General features: G+C 33.1%; 1 protein-coding gene across 1 annotated transcript in view; it reads left to right on the top strand.

Moving 5' to 3' along the window:
• Nucleotides 1-6000, top strand: part of GPC5 (glypican 5) — a gene marked incomplete at its 5' end in the record, with an annotated part of 595668 nt that overhangs the window by 328892 nt on the left and 260776 nt on the right.

Genomic DNA, 6000 nt, shown 5'->3' with positions numbered 1-6000 from the left:
TTTTTTGTTGTTTTTTTTTTTTTTTTTTTTTTTAATAGTCAGAAATGTCTGACTATTATATTTAGTTATGGTTAGTATTTGATCTCATTAGTAATGAAAGACCAATGAAACTGAATTTCTGGTTCAGTAATTATGTTGGGAATTCTGAATATACTGACATACAGAAAAAAAAAAAAAGAGACATAATTGCATTGTGAATAAGATGAAGGTATTAGATTTGTTCAAATAAAAACTTCCATGAGTTGCAGATATTACTTTGTTTCTCCTAGTGCATGGCAGATCTTTGTTAATTTTTCAAATTACAGGATGCTTCTGTCCATTATGCAACACTAGTTTATCAGTCTAACATAACCGTATTTTTAAAGTGAAAAGCAGAATACTGTTGCAGTAATCTCAGACAGGTAAAAACACAATGGGCTGAATTGGACAGTGCTTACATAGCAATTTAGAAATCCTAATGAGAAAAATCAAGTTAGAAATAATATGTAATTGTCACGGAGTTGACCAGATCAATCTATGTCCGTGACAGGGGCGACAGGCCTCTGCCCTCCCCCCCACCCCAGTCCCACAAAAAATGGGAAGGAAGGAAGGGAGGAAAAGAGCAGCGGCAACAATCTATGGAGGAAAACTTATTTTACTATAATATCGGAATACAAAATAACACAATATATACAGTTTAATTGAAATTGAGATTAATAAATCAGATGAGAGAGAGAGTTCCCGGGACCGATTCAAACCTGAAAAGGTTGGAATGGCTAGGAAAGCACCTTCAGCACCCACTGCCAGGCAGCAAGAGAGCGCCCCCCCCACCCGGAAGGGCCAGATCCCGTGACTGCTGTAATGTACAGGGATAGGTAGCTGGAATTGGGGCAGTGACACTTTAATGCCCCGTACACTACATGATGTTTTGATGTGGAATACTGAAACCCAAAAACAAAAACAAAAACATAGTACCATGACAGTAATGAACTATATTCATTATGGAAATGAGAAGTTTACTTTACCTTTACTTTACCTTTAATCTTTTGATACATGCAGGCATATAGATGGTGTTATCTTTTCCTTACCAAGATTTTTTAATAATATTATATTTTAATTATTTTCATAGTCTTTCAATTCCTATCAATTTTTCCTAATCAGTCAGGAAAGGAAGGGAAATTACTGCCTATTCTGTATTACACTACAGTTTGGGGCTCCTATCTTAAGCCACGTCTCTTTTTTATATATATATTCCAAAGAATTTCAGCAAGGGTATCCTGTTTTCAAGAAGTTCATGATCTAAATTAATAAGCAAAATAAATAAGTTGATAAAGTAGATAAATATCCATACTAAACACATTGCTTTGCATTAAAAAAAAAAAAGAAAAAAAGAAAAAAAGGGAGTATATATATCTTTTCTAGTTCTTCGTCATTGTCTTCTAAACATGTGTATAGTCCTCAGACCTAGAAGTAACAGAGAGGAAGGAAAGATACGTTTTTGCCAAGGCATAACTCAAGCAATTTTCTTTGAACATATTGCTACTGAAGTTGAAGACGAATTGTTCCTCCACTCAGTGTTACAGATACAGGAAGTGTTTTCACTTAGCATTGGAGACTGACTAATGTGTGTGATAGGCTTTAGACTCTGGGAGGCCAGTGGAGAGAATTGTTATTTATGACTCAGAAATGATAGCCCTAGCATTATACTGGTGCTTAAAATATGTTGTATTCTTAAGAATTCCAGTTTTCATATTGAATAGTCAATTATTCTATTACATGTATTATTTCAGAGCCCTACAGTTTTACTGACTGCCCTTTTTAAGTTGCTTTAAAACACAGCAAATTGCTTCAGTCTTTTGGAGGAGTGGTACTACAAAAGATAGTATACTCTAACTGTATAAAATAAATGCTAGAATAAAGTCTTAACACTTTGTGATTTTTATTCTACTCTGACAAAGAAGTCTTTACAGGACAATTTAATGTGTCATAATGAATTACCTCCACAAACAATAAAACAAAACAAACAAACAAACAAACAAAACAAACAAAAAGCAGAATTCAAGATGTAATAGCAAGAAATGCTTATCTAGCTGTGTGAGGAAAAGAGGAAGAGCTAATCCTGCTATCACTCCGCTGAGATACTCATTGTCTTTTATCAAAATTCTCATAAGACTTATAGCAAGACCATTAATTTTCTGAAAATTTCTGTGCTACAGCTTTGTCTTTCTTTTTTTTTTCTCATTTTAACATTCAGTGCAGCTATTTCTTTACTATATGTCCTATTTCAAGGCTAATATTTTAAAAATTACCTAGAGGGTCTTTACACAAGCAAATCTTGACTCTTCCTGTATTTGATTTTTCGCTTACCAGACATTTTCTCTGAAGAAAAAAACTCAAAAATACTTGATTTTACGCTTAGTTAATCTATGGATTATTATTTTCCTATTAAGATTATGCAATAGCATGGAAAAAATTGGAAAAGGCTTTATATTGTGACTTCCATATAAGAAGAGAGTCTGATGATTCACATAACCCAGTCAATATCTTCTCTCTGATTTTATTCTTCATTCTCTACTCCCAGACATCTTTTCTTCTCTTTCTGTTCTTTCACTCACTTTGGCATGGTTGTTTTTCTTGCCTTCCCTTTCCTTCTCTATTTTAAAAGCATCCTTTGTAATAAGCATCATTTACCCCCATCTCTAAAGCTGCTTAAAACTACCATACATGAGAAACTTTACTCAGCTTCTCTTTGTTTGAGGAGAGCAAACTTCATTAACTATACTATTTGAAATTCTATAGAGACTTTTCCATTTTGCTTTTCACTGCTCTAAGCCTTGCCAGGGCAGTTCACAATCCTTTCCAAAAATAGGAAAAAAAAAACAGTAATAACAATTTAGCAACAACAAATTGTGAGATTGGGTAGAACTGGAAGAGCATGTAAAAGCATCAATGATCATAGTATCTCTCATTTGTACAGCATCTTTCTCTCCATTGCTTTATCAGCCTTTCCTGTCCTAAAAGTATGGGAAATTAACAGTTAATGTTTATTGAACAAAATAACTAGACTAAGTACAAATCTTAGCTACACTATAACACATGATTTTGTTGAGGTAGTGTTCATTCGAAGTCCTTGACTGAGGCACCAGAAAAGACTATTTTAGGCAGCAAAGGTAAATGTGACGAAATGACTGCATTTATCGTGATCTGTGCTTATTATAAATCATCAGTCATTAGATAGGTAGGATTTAAATAAATCATCACTAAACTAGGTTGAGATAGATTCACTGTATAATTTGAATACAAAGAAAAGATTTGCAGCCTGAAGTAGAGATGTACTACCCTACAGGGTGTTAAACGTGAAGTAAAAACTCTGGATTAAATATCTAATGTGTATTCTAACTTTAATATTAAAACATAATCAAATAATCTATATTTTGACGCATTTGCTTGCAGATTTAAGAATATATGTATGCAAAGTAAACATTATGATCAACATTAGATGTTTTAATGACATGACTGCTGGAAAGTGACAGTCTATAAGACTGGAAGATTCAAAATGATGTCAAGTAACACTGCTGCTTCTGTATTCCCTGGTCAGTCTGTTTTGCTATTTCTACTCATTTACACCAACCTCAGCTCCAAAAGTAGAGCAGTATTGTGGTCAAATTCATTATAGATGTGGTGTAATGAAGAACTCATCAGTAGATTTCTGCCATCTCCAATTGGCTTAGGGTTCAAAGATGTATAACTAGTGGTACCCACCAGATAGTGAAAGCAATAAAATCTCTGCTATGATGTTTACCATTTGCTATATTGTTTTAAAGTTTAATATGCATTTGATATTACCTCAGTAAAGAAAAAGATCTCTTATGTCTAAATAGAATTTGAGGTTTTATTTTGTTTGTACACAGTAGTATTCCTAATACCCTGTTTTTAGTGCGCTCTTATTCATATTTCTTTGGAAGGACTGCATCACTTCACTACTTATGTTTGCTCTCAATTTTATTTAAAAATAGTACAAAAAATAGAAGCTCTTTCTGTGGACTCAAAACTTGATCTAAATGTTGCCAGAAGTTTTCTCTCTTGTGTTTATGTTCAGATATCATGTTGTGTTTTGTGGAATGATATAATTAACAGTTTCTTATTTAGCTAGAATAACTAATATGTAACAGTGGCTCTTGTTTTAATTGAATTGAACTGAGATAAATTTTAAACTTATGGAATTCTCCCCAGATTGACTTTGTGTATTCCCTGTCTAAAAATTCTGTCAAAAGTTGGTGAGTTGTCTTTGAGACAACATAGAAAAGACAATGGTGAAGGAGGAGCGGAAAAATGAGGAAGGTTACAGACAAATCCACTCAATTTTGAAATGCAGTAGGGTGCATTGCCGCACTACAACACTTACTATAAATTCTGCACCAATTCCAGAGAAATTTCACACAGGAAATGCTCATGTAAATGGACTACCATTCATAACAAATTTTATAGTTTATAGTGGGAGACTTAGCATGATAGTCATGGTCAGGTCTGTTCTGAGCAGGGACTGTATCTGTAATTGCCTTTCTGGTCCTCTGTAATTGCTTCTTGGCCTAAATTTAGGTGAAACAGTCAAACAGTATATTATGAATATTATATTACATATTACGAGTATGTAACTCGTTGAGGCCTCCACTCATTCTACTCTGTTTTGGGCTGAACAAAACAAGGGACCTCAGCTGCTCTTCATACATTTTGTCCTCTGTAATCTTTCACATGTTTGCTACCTGCCTTTGGATGCATTAATAATTCTAGGTATTTCTTATACGGTGGTGCCCAAAACTATGCTCAGTACTTCAGATGAGGCTGCACCAGCAGACAGTAGATTGGGAGTGTGAAATGTTATCATGTGATCTTCCCAAAGGATAATATAAACATAGGGGTCATACATTTTAGTAAAATAAGATGCATGGAAGTTACCTTCTAATTAATTTCAGTTTCCTGTCAATATTTGAAATGCAATTGCTTTTTTTTTTTTTTTTTTTTTTTCTCTCAATAGTTTCTGTCATCTTACAATCAGCAGTTACTGTGCAAACATGAAGGACTGTTGGAAGTCAGTGCATAAAGGAGTCCATAAGTGAGTTTTTGTTGTTGAAATCATTTGAACTTGAGTATCACTGTGCTTTTGTTTATGCTTCAAATAATTTATATTTTTATATATTTCTCTGCAAGCACTTTATCATACATACAAAAAAATCTTTGAACTTTGTATGTGTTGACAATATGTATCTTCTTGCTGATAGAGAATACTGATTTGTTGAAACATAGATCTTCCACAGGAATGTACTTATTACAATAATTTTTTATCTTCAAAATATTTCCAGTTATTTTCCAAAAAGACAAGAGAGAGAAGAGCTCAGAATTATAACAGTTTTCCTTTAGGAACGAAGGGTGGGATAACCAGAGCATCCCAGTTAATATTAAACTATATAGACTTCATTGATATATTTGTATGTGATATATTCATAGTAGTTTAATTTACAAATCCAATCCCATAAAATGAGCCAGTAGAAAACAGAAGAAAAGCAGGAACCTGTGTCGAAGTACGTTGCCTCCCATCTTTACTTGTAAGTCTTTCTTTTTGGCCCAATGATTCCTCAGTTATTTGGATAGATGAGGAAAAATACAATGTTGATAATAATCAGGCTAAGCTTTTAGCGCTGTAGTTAAAATTATTAATTTAGTATACAGGGAAAAAGAGAATAGTCATTTCACTAGAGTCTGATGGGAATTTATGCCTTCATTTTCATGAAAAAAAAAAACCCACAACTTTTTAAAGCTTTTTATTTCTTTCCAATAATGGATAAGAGCTTTGAAAATTTCATCAAAGGAAATTAACTTTTTTTCCCAACTCAAAGAAACGTGCATAATGATGTATATTTTCGCCATAAAAAATGTTAACAATTACTAATCTCTGCATTAAATTATGTATTATTTGTTTTTTGTATCTGTCAGAGATATGCAAAAAGAGATCAAAATATAATG

Source organism: Centrocercus urophasianus, unplaced genomic scaffold (assembly GCF_019232065.1).
Source record: "Centrocercus urophasianus isolate 14NV4802_14NV808 unplaced genomic scaffold, USGS_Curo_1.0 seq_9, whole genome shotgun sequence".
NCBI lineage: Eukaryota > Metazoa > Chordata > Aves > Galliformes > Phasianidae > Centrocercus > Centrocercus urophasianus.
This window is presented reverse-complemented; position numbering and strand designations above follow the sequence as displayed.